Source organism: Amphiura filiformis, chromosome 5, assembly GCF_039555335.1.
Source record: "Amphiura filiformis chromosome 5, Afil_fr2py, whole genome shotgun sequence".
NCBI lineage: Eukaryota > Metazoa > Echinodermata > Ophiuroidea > Amphilepidida > Amphiuridae > Amphiura > Amphiura filiformis.
In genome coordinates this window covers 77224677-77242585 of record NC_092632.1, presented here as the reverse complement: position 1 = coordinate 77242585, position 17909 = coordinate 77224677, and the positions used below count along the sequence as shown (strand labels likewise).

Here is a 17909-nt window from a genome sequence, read left to right as displayed (position 1 = left end):
CGTAAGGCGTGCTATTAGCGCTATTATCGTTAAGGGGGTTCGAAACGATGTTTCTGGAAAACAGAAACTGAATTTAGAACCATTTGAATAGATTGAATAAGTTAAGCTAAATACACTGAGCAAAATAGTTTTTGTTTGAAGGAAATCGGACATACGGTTGTCAAGATATATATGTTTTTAGTTTCTTTGTATTCTATTGTTTAGCCGGTGACTCCCATACGACAACTAAACACTCCAAGTGAGTTCCAATATAAAAGGACCCCGCATGGCATGAAAGCTAGTGTGACCGCTGTCCCCACCATCAAAAAAATATTAAGGCCGAAGGGCCGGCAGGGCTGAGGCCGGAGACTTCCATACGACACTATAAATGAGGCCCCCGCAGGGCAAGAAACTTAGTGTGACTGCTGTCCCCAACATCAACAAAAAACATCAAGGCCGCAGGGCCGGCAGGCCCGAGGCAGGTGACTCCCATACGACAACTCAGCACTCCAAGTGAGTTCCAATATAAATGGGCCCCGCAAATCAACAAAGCTAGTGTGACCACTGTCCCCACCATTAACAAAAAGCATCAAGGCCGCAGGGCCAGCAGGCCCAGGCCGGAGACTCCATACGACAACTTAACACTCCAAGTGAGTTCCAATATAAATGGGCCCCGCAGGGCAAGAAACTTAGTGTGACTGCTGTCCCCAACATCAACAAAAAACATCAAGGCCGCAGGGCCGGCAGGCCTGAGGCCGGTGACTCCATACGACAACTAAACACTCCAAGTGAGTTCCAATATAAAAGGGCCCCGCAAGGCGAGGACGCTAGTGTGACCGCTGTCCCCAACATCATCAAAAATATTACGGCCGCAGGGCCGGGAGGGCTGAGGCCGGAGACTCCCATACGACAACTAAACACTCGAAGTGAGTTCCAATATAAAAGGGCCCCGCAGGGCAAGAAATTTAGTGTGACCGCTGTACCCACCATCAGCAAAAAACATTAAGGCCGCAGGGCCGGCAGGCCCGGGGCCGGTGACTCCATACGACAACTAAACACTCCAAGTGAGTTCCAATATAAATGGGCCCCGCAAATCAAGAAACTTAGTGTGACCGCTGTCCCCAACATCAACAAAAAACATCAAGTGACATCGGCGACTCCCATACGACAACTATACACTCCAAGTGAGTTCCAATATAAAAGGGCCGCAGGGCAAGAAAGCTAGTGTGACCGCTGTCCCCACCATCAACAAAAAACATCAAGGCCCAGTTCCGGCAGGCACTAATAGCTAATACGCTAATAGTACGCTTTCCCTAGACTTAGAATCTTTTAGATTTAGAACAATTGGATATGATGTGCTATTAATTGCTATTAGCGCTAATAGCGCTATTAGTGCTAATAGCACGCTTTCTCAAGACTTAGAATTCTGTTAGATTTAGCACAATTGCATATGACGTGCTATTAATTGCTATTAGCGCCAATAGCGCTAATAGCACGCTTTTCCTACACTTAGAATCTTGTTAGATTTAGCACAATTGCATATGACGTGTTATTAATTGCTATTAAAGCTAATAGCGCTATTTGCGTAATAGCACGCTTTCTCAAGACTTAAAATTTTGTTAAATTTAGCACAATTGCATATGACTTGCTATTATAATTGCTATTAGCGCCAATAGCGCTAATAGCATGCTTTCCTTAGACTTGGAATCTTTTTATATTTAGCACAATTGCATATGACGTGCTATTAATTGCTATTAGCGCTATTAGCGCTAATAGCACACTTTCTCTAGACTTAGAATTCTGTTCGATTTAGCACAATTGCATATGACGTGATATTAATTGCTAATAGCACGCTTTCCTTAGACTTAGAATCTTTTTAGATTTAGCAAAATTGCATATGAGGTGCTATTAATTGCTATTAGCGCTAATAGCGCTAATAGCACGCTTTCTCTAGACTTAGAATTATGTTAGATTTAGCACAATTGCATATGACGTGCTATTAATTGCGATTATCGCTAATAGCGCTATTAGCGCTAATAGCACGCTTTCATTAGACTTAGAATCTTTTTAGATTTAGCACAATTGCATATGACGTGCTATTAATTGCTATTAGCGCTAATAGCGCTATTAGCGCTAATAGCACACTTTCTCTGACTTAGAATTCTGTTCGATTTAGCACAATTGCATATGATGTGATATTAATTGCTAATAGCACGCTTTCCTTAGACTTAGAATCTTTTTAGATTTATCACACTTGCATATGCCGTGCTATTAATTGCTATTAGCGCTAATAGCGCTATTAGCGCTAATAGCACGCTTTCTCTAGACTTATAATTCTGTTAGATTTAGCACAATTGCATATGACGTGCTATTAATTGCTATTAGCGCTAATAGCGCTATTAGCGCTAATAGCACGCTTTCCTTAGACTTAGAATCTTTTTAGATTTAGCAAAATTGCACATGACGTATTATTAATTGCTATTAGCTATTAGCGCTAATAGCGCTATTTGCGTAATAGCACGCTTTCTCAAGACTTATAATTCTGTTAGATTTAGCACAATTGCATATGACTTGCTATTAATTGCTATTAGCGCTAATAGCGCTAATAGCACGCTTTCCTTAGACTTCGAATATTTTTATATTTAGCACAATTGCATACGACGTGCTATTAATTGCTATTAGCGAATAGCACACTTTCTCTAGACTTAGAATTCTGTTAGATTTAGCAAAATTGCATATGACGTGCTATTAATTGCTATTAGCGCTAATAGCGCTTTTAGCGTTAATAGCACGCTTTCCCTATACTTAGAATTCTGTTAGATTTAGCGCTAATAGCACACTTTCTCTAGACTTAGAATTCTGTTAGATTTAGCACAATTGCATATGACGTGATATTAATTTCTAATAGCACGCTTTCCTTAGACTTAGAATCTATTAAAGCTAATAGCGCTATTTGCGTAATAGCACGCTTTCTCAAGACTTAGAATTTTGTTAAATTTAGCACAATTGCATATGACTTGCTATTATAATTGCTATTAGCGCCAATAGCGCTAATAGCACGCTTTCTTAGACTTAGAATCTTTTTAGATTTAGCACAATTGCATATGACGTGCTATTAATTGCTATTAGCGCTAATAGCGCTATTAGCGCTAATAGCACACTTTCTCTAGACTTAGAATTCTGTTAGATTTAGCACAATTGCATATGACGTGATATTAATTTCTAATAGCACGCTTTCCTTAGACTTAGAATCTATTAAAGCTAATAGCGCTATTTGCGTAATAGCACGCTTTCTCAAGACTTAGAATTTTGTTAAATTTAGCACAATTGCATATGACTTGCTATTATAATTGCTATTAGCGCCAATAGCGCTAATAGCACGCTTTCCTTAGACTTAGAATCTTTTTAGATTTAGCACAATTGCATATGACGTGCTATTAATTGCTATTAGCGCTAATAGCGCTATTAGCGCTAATAGCACACTTTCTCTGAGACTTAGAATTCTGTTAGATTTAGCACAATTGCATATGACGTGATATTAATTTCTAATAGCACGCTTTCCTTAGACTTAGAATCTATTAAAGCTAATAGCGCTATTTGCGTAATAGCACGCTTTCTCAAGACTTAGAATTTTGTTAAATTTAGCACAATTGCATATGACTTGCTATTATAATTGCTATTAGCGCCAATAGCGCTAATAGCACGCTTTCCTTAGACTTAGAATCTTTTTATATTTAGCACAATTGCATATGACGTGCTATTAATTGCTATTAGCGCTAATAGCGCTATTAGCGCTAATAGCACACTTTCTCTAGACTTAGAATTCTGTTCGATTTAGCACAATTGCATATGACGTGATATTAATTGCTAATAGCACGCTTTCCTTAGACTTAGAATCTTTTTAGATTTAGCAAAATTGCATATGAGGTGCTATTAATTGCTATTTAGCACAATTGCATATGACGTGCTATTAATTGCTATTAGCGCTAATAGCGCTATTAGCGCTAATAGCACGCTTTCCCTAGACTTATTTGCAAATGAGGCACTAATAACTGCTAAAACGCTAAAATTGGTATGGTAATAGCAGTTTTAACGGATTTTTCATTAGCGTTGCTATTAGCGCTATAATGCATAGAGATAGCATAGGCCTACTAATTAAACGCTAATAGCATCTGTAGCATAATAGCGCTAATTCTGCAATAAGCCATCATCGCACCTTCCTCAATTAGTTCGTATATTATAAATGCATATGAGTCACCCACAGTACAATTTGAACATTAATGTCCTCCTGCCTTTATATTACAGCTTATTACACCAATGTTTCATGGCACACAATGTGGCATCATCTCGAAACGACAACAAATGTGTAGTGTAGTGTTGTAACCTTTTATAACATTAATCTACATATAAGGTGAATCCTATGTTGCATTTTGACGTTAAAGACTTGTCCGTAATTTCAAAACAGAGCGTATTTGGAATAAAGTTATGAAAGTTTGTATTTTTAAAGCAATAAACTTTTAGAATGTTCCACTTTCTGTAATCAGGTTGGTACTCTTATAGTTCCAATTGGCTTAAAACCGCGACTAACGTAGAATTTTAGGTGCAATTGTTATGTTGCATTTCAAAGTGACGGTGTACCAATGCAAACATCTTTATCATTGGCAACTAATTTTCAAGACAACGTCAGTTTTCCTGTTCCTGCAATACCATGCAATATTATCATTATAATTTCATTTTGCTGTTTCTGATGCATATGACAAATAAACACTGTTTAGGGTTATACTTTTCAAATAACTTAGACCTCACGATGTATCCATAATTATATATTTCTAACGATTATACCGGGCGATTATATTTATTCACTTATGATATAAATACAGACTTCATTTTGCAACTTTAAACACATCATTGACTGATTAACATGATTAATTTTTTTTTTAATTAAAGGGTTGTTCCCAAAATTTGATTATATAGCTATCTAAAATTTCCTTCTAAAATTAGATTTCAATGTAAAAATAGAGAAAACTAACGCTCGATGGGAGACTCGAACCCGCGACCCTCAGATTAAAAGTCTGATGCTCTACCGACTGAGCTAACCGGGCTTGTATAAGCAATTTTAGATGACATTGCAGTTCACGTCACCCACAGTTCGTATATTATAAATCCATATGAGTCACCCACAGTACAATTTGAACATTAATGTCCTCCTGCCTTTATATTACAGCATTACACCAATGTTTCATGGCACACAATGTGGCATCATCTCGAAACGACAACAAATGTGTAGTGTAGTGTTGTAACCTTTTATAACATTAATCTACAAATAAGGTGAATCGTATGTTGCATTTTGACGTTAAGGGCTGGGGTATGAACGTTTGGACAGTATTTATTGTGGGACATTAGAGCACATCAGACATATTGAATTGCATTCTGAATACGAAGAATGTCATTCTGATATCAAATAATTTTGATTTTTTGAAATTCGCAATTTAATACACATTTTATGGCAAATCATAAAAAATTAATATTTTTGATATTTAACAGTACTCGAAGTAAACTTTATAAATCTGATGATTTATACTTAAAGTGTAATGTGTAGGTGGGATGAAAAAGCCGACGATCAATTGAAAATTTTGACATTTTGTATTGAAGATATGGATTTTTTTTCCCAAAACACCAAAAAAAATTAGGTCTTTTTGGGAAAAATCTATAGGCCTATCTTCAATATGAAAGGTCAAAATTTTCAATTGATCGTCGGCTTTTCCTCCCTGCTACATACACTTTAAGAATATGTCATTAGATTTATATAATTTACTTCGAGGACTGTTATATATCAAAAATCCCACAAAAAATACTGTCGAAACGCAATAAACGCTCATTGAGCGTTTATTGCGTTTCGACAGTATTTTTGGTGGGACATGAGAGCACCCCAGACCTATCGAATTGCATTCTGAATACGAAGCATGTCTTTCTGATATTAAATAATTTTCATTTTTTGAAAGTCACAATATAATACAAATTTTATGACAAATTATAAAAATTTGATATTTTTCAAATTTTTGATATATAACAGTCCTCGAAGTAAATTATATAAATCTAAACTTTATAAATCTGATGATTTATACTTAAAGTGTATGTAGCAGGGAGGAAAAAACCGACGGTCAATTGAAAATTTTGAACTTTCATATTGAAGATATGGATTTTTTTCCCAAAAAGACCTAATTTTTTTTGGTGTTTTGGGAAAAAAATCCATATTTTCAATACGAAAGGTCAAAATTTTCAATTGATCGTCGGCTTTTCATCCCACCTACATACACTCAGTAAAACCTCATTATAACGAAATCGGATACAAGAAAAACCCTCTTATAAAGAAGTATTTTTCCAGAACCAAGATACAAAATTCTTTTGTTATTTATTGTTTTTACAACCCTGATACAACGAAATTTGGATATAAAGAACTAATTTCTCTGTCCCTGACAACTTCGTTATAATGAGTTTCCACTGTAAATCATCAGATTTATAAAGTTTACTTCAAGTACTGTTAAATATCAAAAATATCAATTTTAATGATTTGCCATAAAATGTGTATTAAATTGCGAATTTCAAAAAATCAAAATTATTTGATATCAGAAGGACATTCTTCGTATTCAGAATGCAATTCGATATGTCTGATGTGCTCTAATGTCCCACAATAAATACTGTCCAAACGTTCATACCACAGCCCTTAAAGACTTGTCTGTAATTTTCAAAACAGCTCGTATTTGGAATAAAGTTATGAAAGTCTGTATTTTTAGAGCAAAAAACTTTTAGCATGTTCCAATTTCTGTAATCATGTTGGTACTCTTATTGTTCCAATTCGCTTAAACCCTCTACTTACCTTACATTTTAGATACAAATGTTATGTTGCATTTCAAAGTGACGTTGTACCAATGCAAACATCTTTATCTATAACTAATTTTCAAGACATCGTCAGTTTATCCATTCCTGCAATACCATGCAAGATTATCATTATAACTTCTTTTGATGTTTCTGATGCATATTACAAATAAACATTGTTTAGGTCTATACATTTAAAATTACTTAGACCTCACGATGTACGGTATCCATAATTATATATTTCAAATTATGAACGGAAACGTTTGTATTTATTCACTTATGATATAAAGACAGACTTCATTTTGCAAATTTATACACATCATTGACTGATTAACATGGTTAGTAATTTTTTTAAGTAAAAGGTTGTTCCCAAAATGTGATTATAGCTACCCAAAATGTCCTTCTAAAATTAGATTTCAATGTAAAAATAGAGAAAAATTAGGCCCGATGAGGGACTCGAACCCGCGACCCTCAGATTAAGAGTCTGATGCTCTACCGACTGAGCTAACCGGGCTTGTGATAGCATCTTTTATGACATTTTACTTGAACTCACCCACAATACAGTTCGTATATTATAAATGCATATGAGTCACCCACAGTACAATTTGAACATTAATGTCCTCCTGCCTTTATGTTTCATGACACACAATGTTGCATCAAACGACAACAAGTGTTATTTAAAAAAAAACGGTATCCACGCCAGAACGAAACGTCCAATGACGTCATTCGACGATTCCACCAGAGGGTTTACTGTAAAACTGCTTCATAATCAAGTCGCTAGCGATGACCACTTGCAATTTGACCAATAAGGGAATCGGTTTTTATTGTAGGCCTATAAGTATCATTTCAGTTCATTGACAAAAACTACAATCATCGCTGGTAAATAGAACATAAACCATCTAACTCAGAAATGATCGATGCAGCTTTGATGATAGGAAATGAAAGAGGCCACTCGGCCGAAAAAAGTTTTTGTTTATAACGAGCGCATAACAGGATATTTTTCCACTTAAAGAAATACGAAAATTCGTTTACAAGGACAATCAACCTATAATAATTTTGCAACTAATCAAGCAGCAGAACAGCACATTTAATACTGGCTGCCCTTATCTCACATGATATTCAGAAAAAATCAAATTCAGTTTGTCAACTTTTTATAATTTTTAGTACACATTAGATATTCAACTGACAAAGTTGATTTATCCTAACGCTTTGTTTATTGATACCTTTAATCATCTAAATAAACACGTTTATATCACATTTTTAGACTTGTACCTATACTACTAGGCCTACCGGTGCGTTCTCTTTTAGGCTAAATAAAGATTTTTTTAAAAACGTAATGAACAAGAAGTTGTAGGCCTATTAAATAGACATGATAGAAGTACATCATATAACATAACAAAGATATTTGATGGCCCTCTCATAGCTGATCACCCAGATCAATTTTAAATAGCCTTGCGTATTTTCTCAGATGCCGAAATCACAATGATGCTTCCAAAAGAAATCGATTTGTACTTGTCAGTGGATACTAGTATTTGGACTATAAATATGTTAATATAGCTACAGTAACCGTAGTATGGAAGAGTAACAGATAATCTGTAGGTCTTGATAATAGGCAAAACTACATTTTATTAATGGGTGATAATGAAAAGACCTAAACAAGTTACTGGAGGTGGCTAGTGAATTTTCTGAGAAGTACAAACTAAGGTTTAATTATGAGAAATCAAATGTTTTAATAACTGGTAAGAGAATCGATCACAACAAAAATTGGATGCTGGGTGATAGTTATATTAAAGAAACAAATGAATATAAATATCTTGGAATATACTTAAGTAGAAATCTATCAGATCATGTACACATGTATCTAATAATATTGTATCTAATAATATTGCTGGTGAATTAAGTTGGAAATGGTTAAAATCGATTAATAACATTCTAAATGATAGCAAAACGAGTTTAAGTTTTAATGCCCACTCGGAAAACGAGGCGTGGCTAAATACTTTCAATCATATGTATGATCAATACACTTGCTGTAAGTGGTATGAAGAAGCATGTCAAAAATCATCTCTGGCAAATTATGTTCAATTTAAAAATCGTATCACTTAGAAAAGTATCTTCTTGATAAATTAGATTTTTACGGTGCAAGTCTGAAGTTTAAAGCACGATCCAATACACTTCCGTTGGACAGAAAACTTAGCACATGGGACACTAATATATCTGGTATTTGCTCAATTTGTAATGATGGTGTAGAAGATGTTTCACACTTCATGCTAACTTGTAAGTCACTGAGCAATACTCGCGAAAAGGAGTTGCGTCTCTTAAAGATGAATCTTTGCAATGCTGGTTACGAATTTATTTGGGATATTTTTATAAGTAGCAAGACTAATACTCAATTAAGCTTTATTTTGGGGAGTAATATTTTAAACGAATTCAATGTTATCCCCCCTGAATCATGTTCAGAGATCGATGAATTATTTGACATGTATTGTAAATCATTCCTGAAACATGCTTGGTCAGTCAGAACAAACCTTAAGTTACCAAGTTCTTAAGATGTATAAATTTTTTGAGCCTTGTGTACAGAGTTTTTATGTAACTATATATTTAATTGTTCTTACAAATTAGAAACTTTTAGTTTTAGTACTTGTCTTACGTTTAATTTATTATTCATGTTACTCCAGTTGCTCTTAGTAAGTTTTCAAACAATTTTGTTGACATTCTTATTTTGTACATAGTGTACAATTTATGCATGCCGAAGTAGGCCTACCATCAATGTTCCTTGGATAATCAAAGCAGATTGAAGTACTAGCACTAAGGGCCCTGACGCCCCCTCACTTGCCCTTTGCACTTCATCTTTGGGCATTTGGTCATTGGTTCTGTAGCACAGGTAGCTAACGAGGTAGAATTCCACGATCTGAGAGTAAAGACTAGAGAGCACACAAATAGGCCAAATCATTGATTTGAGAGTCTCTCAGATGCGCTAAAACATCGATCTGAGAGTCTCTCAAATCGGCTAAATCATCGATTTGAGAGTCTCTCAAATCGGCTAAATCATCGATATGAGAGTATTGCAGATTCAATGGGTTATTGATTTTAGAGGAGGAAGTGCACGAACGGATCGTTGCTCCCGGATATGGCCCCCATCAATGGTCTGTATTAAATAAAGCATATCGCGACTCGCGAGTAAACATTAAATTTCAAAATAATTAGGTGCAAAGTTTTCATGGTTTTCAGAGCATTTTTCAGTTCAACTTTAAGATACTTTAATTTGAATTTTTGTTCAATAAGACTTCTGTTGTAGTCGTTTAAAATTTCGCACGTGTGATTTGACCAGGGATATGAGATTTGACCAAGCTTTCTTTGGTGTTTACGATATCGGCCTATCATAAAAATGAATACTGGTATCATTGCCGGCGTGTATTTATTAGAAAATAATGATGTTATTAGGGAGAGGCTTATAGTATAAATAATACCGGTAGGCATTAAGAAAATTTATTGCATCTAATTTCAAACATTGAATGTTGGAAGCATTGTATAAGCCTATACACATGCAAAAATAACATACAAAAAAACAAAAAACAAAACGAAACAAAACGATCATTTTATCATAATTATTTTTTTCATAGACTTCCGTTGCAGTCGTTTTGGAATTCGCATGTGGTTTTCGGTCTTTTGTCATTCCACCCTTGATGAAATATTTGATTTCCGAATTTGAGAAATTTAAGAAAGGAGTTTATACAAACAAAATAATGCATTGTTAACCAGAATTGAGGCGTCAGATCGTGCCCATGTCCTTAATACCGAGTTGCCTAATTTGTTCATATACTTCCGTTGCAGTCGTTTTGGAATTCGCATGTAGATTTTCGGACTTTCACTCTTTCAAGTTTCATTCTTCTGCATAATATAACTCTAAATATTTGATTTCTGAATTTGAGAAGTATGTACAAACAAAATAGTGCATTGTTAACACTGAAGCGTCATCAGATCGCGCCTTGCTGTCCTTTGCAGACCGAAGTTGGTATGCTGGCGGGTATGCGGGTCACTTTTGAGAAAACAAAATGACATGATGGACGAGCAAACAATCTTTGTCAAATGAGCTAGATATTTGTTCTCTTTGCACTTAAATAGACACAAGAAATAGATCGGATCTCTTTCTTCAATTGTTCTGTATTTGTTTCTTTCTTTTTCAGAATGTCATTGTAATGACAAATTGATAATGTTAGCCCATTATTGTACCACAATAAATAGGCTTACATGCGCACCCCTAAAACCCCCCTGTTTTTGTTTTGTTTTTGTTTTTGTTTTTTGTATGTAGGCCTATGTTTTTTGTTTTTGGCCCGTTTACCCCACCGTATGAGACCTCATATTTTACTAGTGCCTTCCCAAGATTCCCCAGCACCATATTTTTCTTGTTCTCTTCCAAAAAGGCAATTAACGCTCTAATATTATGAGATTCATGCGATCCCCGACCCCATAATGCCTTGTCATTCCTCCCAAAAATGCATACTTTTGCACCCAATACCCTCCTGTTACAACACTCTGCTCCAAAAGACCCAATATTTAGCATCTGACCCTATACTGAACCCATTTTAGGATCTGACCATCTTTAACGGTCATAGGGTGAGCTGAAACAATTGACTCTGATCGACTCATGGTCATAATTCAGCTGAACATTGGAGTGGAAGAATCCTGGGGATTCACTTCAATTTGAAATGGATATAGGAGTAGGCACTTCCGCACTAAGGGCCGGGCATTCGGTGAGAGCAAAATGTAAAAAATATGGGGTCATTGGGTGAGAGCATGGTTTTAAGCATTCGGTGAGAGCAAAATGTAAAAAATATCATCGGGGTCATTGGGTGAGAACATATTTTTTAAATGGAATATTTGGGTGAGAACCGAAACAGCGCCACAGAAACCTCGAAATGAATCGAATTTCTAGTTCTAAATGGCTTCAAATGTCTTCATTTTTCAAAATAAGCAGCAAAATCAGTGATAAACCAAGTTGCTGTTCAAATTGAACTGGCAAGGGTCTTTGGGTGACAGATCAAATGGAAAAATAAGGGGTCTTCGGGTGAAAGAGCATCATCCGTCCATATCTAGGTAGGCCTATATCAAACACCCAGATTTGGAAGTATTAATAGTGGATCGGTTTTATGCCGTGTGCATGGTCAGGCTGTCGACACAAATAATAGGACCTATTTCTTACATAAAGTAAGATGACTTTCTTTTTCAAATTAAAAAATATAATATATTTCTTTCTCTCTTTCAGTAACTTTCTTTTAATTTTATTCCACATTTTAACAAAACATTGCTTTGTCTTTTTAGCATGTTGTTGTCTATAAACACTATCCCTCAATATACTCAAACATGTCAGCATTCAAACATGTCATCCGTCCATATCTAGGTATATCAAACATCATCCGTCCATATCTAGGTATTTCAAACACCCAGATTTGGAAGCATTAATAGTGGATCGGTTTTATGCCGTGTGCATTGGTCAGGCTGTCGACACAAATAATAGCACCTATTTCTTACATAAAGTAAGATGACTTTCTTTTTCAAATCAAAAAATATAATATATTTCTTTCTCTCTTTCAGTAACTTTTTTAAATTTTATTCCACATTTTAACAAAATATTGCTTTGTCTTTTTAGCATGTTTTTGTCTATAAACACCGTCCTCCGATATCTCAAACATGTTCAGCATTCAAATTCAAACATGTCATCCGTCCATATCTAGGTATATCAAACATCATCCGTCCATATCTAGTATATCAAACACCCAGATTTGGAAGCATTAATAGTGGATCGGTTTTATGCCGTGTGCATGGTCAGGCTGTCGACACAAATAATAGCACCTATTTCTTACATAAAGTAAGATGACTTTCTTTTTCAAATCAAAAATATAATATATTTCTTTCTCTCTTTCAGTAACTTTCTTTTAATTTTATTCCACATTTTAACAAAATATTGCTTTGTCTTTTTAGCATGTTTTTGTCTATAAACACTATCCCTCAATATACTCAAACATGTTCAGCATTCAAATTAAAACATGTCATCCGTCCATATCTAGGTATATCAAACACCCAGATTTGGAAGCATTAATAGTGGATCGGTTTTATGCCGTGTGCATGGTCAGGCTGTCGACACAAATAATAGCACCTATTTCTTACATAAACTAAGATGACTTTCTTTTCAAATTAAAAATAATATATTTATATTTGGTTATAATAGTTAAAGAACATTCAAGGCTACTATTAGACATCAAAAATCATTTTCCTAAAATTTTATATTCATTTTAAGGGATCCAAAATGAGCGTTTATTGCGTTTCGACAGTATTTTTTGTGGGACATGAGTGCACCTCAGACCTATCGAATTGCATTCTGAATACGAAGCATGTCTTTCTGATATCAAATAATTTTCATTTTTAAAATCACAATATAATACAAATTTTATGACAAATTATAAAAATTTGATATTTTTCAAATTTTTGATATATAACAGTCCTCGAAGTAATTATTTAAATCTAATGATATATTCTTAAAGTGTATGTAGCAGGGAGGAAAAGCCGACGGTCAATTGAAAATTTTGACCTTTCATATTGAAGATATGGATTTTTCCCCAAAAGACCTAATTTTTTTTGGTGTTTTGGTTAAAAATCCATATCTTCAATACGAAAGGTCAAAATTTTCAATTGATCGTCGGCTTTTCATCCCACCTACATACACTTTTAAGTATAAATCATCAGATTTATAAAGTTTACTTCAAGTACTGTTAAATATCAAAATATCAATTTTTAATGATTTGCCATAAAATGTGTATTAAATTGCGAATTTCAAAAAATCAAAATTATTTGATATCAGAATGACATTCTTCATATTCAGAATGCAATTCGATATGTCTGATGTGCTCTATTGTCCCAAAATAAATACTGTCCAAACGTTCATACCCCAGCCCTTAAGTTCAGATTTCCGGAAATTCCTTAAGATTTCTCAAACGGGAAATATATGATATCTCCAGAAGGGAAGGTGGTATGAAGATCAAACAACCACCAAAATGTGTATTTTTACCCACACTATAATGTCATGCCAATAACTCAATTTCAGCCAGAGGTAGACCCTCCCTCGGGTCCGTGGAGAACGACTGGTAATGTAGATTACATAGCATTAAAAATCAACGTGGGGAGCGGTCACTGAAATTTAGCGTTCAATATAGGAGGTGTGATTAGTGTAGTGGCATCAATTTGTGTAAAAAGAGGAATTGGTTTTGGGCGCTGTGAATTGGTTTTGGGCGCTGTGTATTTAGAATCGGGGGGGTGAAGGACTATGGCATATTTTGATAGGCTATTATGTTATTATGTAGGCCTATCGTTCCATTATCCAGGCCGGACCGAACCGAGACTGTGGGACAGTCTAAGCCAGAGGTGGATGTAAGGGCTTTTGCAACAGAGCTCTTCATATGATAGCCTATTTGGCAATATATGGTCAACCCTGAATTATATTATCATATATTTCCTATCTCTATTGAAATGTTTATTGTGTAAACCCTTGTCACAAACGCATCTCACAGATTAAGGAAATATAAATTTAATTAAATCTGTTTTGGATGAGTGGCATTTTTTAAATGTGTTAAAATTATTTGATATGAAAAACACGAACAAATTAACTACCGTAAAACGGGGTGAATCGGGACACCGGGGTGAATCGGGACAAAACACAAAAAAGTTTTTTGACACCAAATTTTTCAAACCTAATTGATTGTTTTGTGTGTTTCTCTTCCCATGTTAAAAAAATGGACTGTCAGTATCAGAATGGTGGCTTTGCACATGTGATACAGGAAATATGGAGCCCAGGACACTAAAATGAAAATTTCCTCCAATTGCTCCAAAAAAATGATGTGGTCAGAACTTTATCCCTCCCAGTGGAACCATTGGAGGAAATGAGCTGGAAATGCACAGGGACCTCACAAAAAGTGTCATACATGTGCTGTAAAAGTGAAAATTTGGTTAGTCCAAAGAAATTGTTAATTTTGTTGATTTTTGTACTTTTCAGATTTGAACTTTTGAGAACGGGGTGAATTGGGACACAATGTACTGTAGCTTTAATGGTATTAAGTTTGGATTATTCTCTATGTGGCATCACCTTAAGCCTGTAATAGTTAGTTGTCCTCTACCCGGTACCACCCACCACTAATTTTAAAAACAGGAAGTGAGTTTTTACTGTCCCGGTACAAAATTTTACCACACCTAATTTTCAGAATTCCAGAAATAATTTTTTGAAAGGATTTTCAGGTTTTAAATAAATACGTACTTTGTTTTTAAAATATTGTTATTAATTTGTTTGTATCTTTAATGGTATAACTTGTATTAAGATATGTATTGGTAAAACAGACCTATTTGCACCTTCATTGGGCACAGGTCATTGGGTAGCTCTATAATTTGACTTAGAATTAGAAAATTAGAAAAACAAATTTGAAAGCCACCCACCCTTAACCCAAAAAAGTTTTGGAGGACAACCATTTGAACTATAATGTTGTTAGTCTTATCCTGAAGTTCCAGTAATTATTGAGTTAATTATGCTTTGAATATTGCTGTTAGAGTTGGAAAATGTTTGCCAATGTTCAATTTGTTGGACTGATAGAAATCATTCGTGAGTTGTTTTTAATGGCACTGGTTGCAAGTTGGTACCAGTATGGTATTGCTAAATTGCCCATAATGTGTTTAGCCAAAGGTTGTTTTGCTTTAGGCTGTATGTACATGATAATTGTTATTGATGGAAAATCACATGCAAGTAGCAAGAACATTTAACAGTTGTCTGCAATATGTGCGAGTTGTCCATTTTTGACTGAAAGTCACAGCTCGCTCGTTATTTTTTCCTTTAAAAATGACACTATGATTATCGGTATTTTTTTTAATGTTTAGGAGAAATGCAGTATTTATTTGGAAAGAAACACTGTAGTATTACCTTATGTAAGTAGTGATAAGAAAAGAACAATGAAATGTGAAGGTCAAAAGTTTTATTACTTTTTTACCGTAACAAGTACAGTCCAGTTGAGGGTACCAAAGAACATCCAAGTTATGGCAGTAAACATGACATCAATTGTTGTTAAATTGTTCTAAATTATTAGAGAAGTATTTAAATACTTGTTTAATGTCCCAATTCACCTCATTTGTGGGGATAAAGGGTACAAAAACTAATTCAAACCTTCCCCGGGGGGGTCACTCCCATTGTGGCCTGTACACCATCCGCGATAATCAACTTATGAAAAGCACCCTAAACAAGGATTTAACCCTTGGCTAAAACGACACCCTAAACAGGGATTTCATTCCTAACATCAAATTTCATACCCTAAATTTCATTTTCGCGTATTTAGAAATTGCAATTTTGCTACCCTTTTTTCAATTTTTCATGTTTTTGACACCCTAAACGCGATACGCGCGTATCGTGCCTACCCACGAAAAACGACCCTTTTTACGCGTTTTCATTATCGCGGATGGTGTACAGGCCACAATGGGGAGTGACCCCCCCCGGCATGTTTCCATAGTTAACCATCGTTAGCCATGGATATCTATGCTGTAGAACTGACCGGTGACTAAGTCCGATTTATTGGGACGTCTATCGACCACTCGACGAGTAATGTTGCTCGATTTAAGCTATACGCGTCCACCTGCAAAACGTGCATCGTATACCCGAATAGTATACTTCTATGCGATCGTAGCCTTATGTGACCCGGTACTATGAAATTGCCTTGCTCGATTTAAGCTATACGCGTGAACCTGCAAAACGTGCACCGTATACCCAAATAGTATACTTCTATGTGAATGCAGCCTTATAGCATGATAATTATACATGCATACAGATAACCATGGTAACGAGGAACCTTTGATTCCAGGTAGCATGTCATCAATTATTGACGATAGTTCCCGACATGCACGATTTAAATTAAAGTCACATTAAGGGATCTAGAATGAGCGTTTATGGCGTTTCGACAGTATTTTTGTGGGACATAGGAGCACCTCAGACGTATCGAATTGCATTCTGAATACGAAGCATGTCTTTCTGATATCAAATAATTTTCAGTTTTTGAAATTCACGATATAATACCAATTTTATGACAAATTATTAAAATTTGATATTTTTCAAATTTTTGATATATAATAGTCATCGAAGTAAATTTTATAAATCTAATGATATATTCTTAAAGTGTATGTAGCTGGGAGGAAAAGCCGACGATCAATTGAAAATTTTGACCTTTTATATTAAAGATATGGATTTTTTTCCCAAAAGATTTTTTTTGGTGTTTTGGGAAAAAAATCCATATCTTCAATACAAAAGGTCAAAATTTTCAATTGATCGTCGGCTTTTCATCCCACCTACATACACTTTAAGTATAAATCATCAGTTTTATAAAGTTTACTTCGAGTACTGTTAAATATCAAAAATATAAATTTTAATGATTTGCCATAAAATGTGTATTACATTGCGAATTTCAAAAATCAAAATTATTTGATATCAGAAGGACATTCTTCGTATTCAGAATGGAATAAATACTGTCCAAACGTTCATACCCCTTCCCATAAGAAGCTTATCGGTAATTTTCATTTAAGGCGGGTTCGAGGGGAGCATGGATTAGCTAAGTAGTGTTTGTACTCAAATATTGAGACAAGTAATGTAGACACACAAGATTAATGACATGCGTTCTATAAAAGATATAGAAGGCATAATATAAGAGTGTTATTTCCGCCCCATGTGCATGATTTTCCTCTGGAGGGGAAACCGCCAACAACTTATATTATTGGCCTTAATACAACTCAAGAACCGCAAGGCCTGTGGAAAAATATAAATGTGATTATTGCCTTCCTTGAATACTTTCGTATCAGATCGATGTATTAATATTAAAAAGTACCCTGCAATTTGTTTAGTTCAGTGCCGGGATAAAACTGGAAAAATAAATAAGGCTCTTGCCATCCCACTTGCCTTAGGCTGCGATCACATAGAGGTATACTATTCGGGTATACGGTGCACGTTTTGCAGGTGCACGCGCATAGCTTAAATCGAGCAA

The 17909-nt window shown here is 35.1% G+C and overlaps 2 non-coding genes across 2 annotated transcripts; both read right to left on the bottom strand.

Annotated features, from left to right (window-relative positions):
• Positions 1-5008: 5008 nt before the first annotated feature.
• Trnak-uuu (transfer RNA lysine (anticodon UUU)) lies at positions 5009-5081 on the bottom strand. The gene has a single exon. It is a non-coding gene; the product is annotated as a tRNA-Lys (tRNA).
• A 2215-nt stretch (positions 5082-7296) lies between these two features.
• Positions 7297-7369, bottom strand: Trnak-cuu (transfer RNA lysine (anticodon CUU)). The gene has a single exon. It is a non-coding gene; the product is annotated as a tRNA-Lys (tRNA).
• Between the last annotated feature and the right edge of the window lie 10540 nt (positions 7370-17909).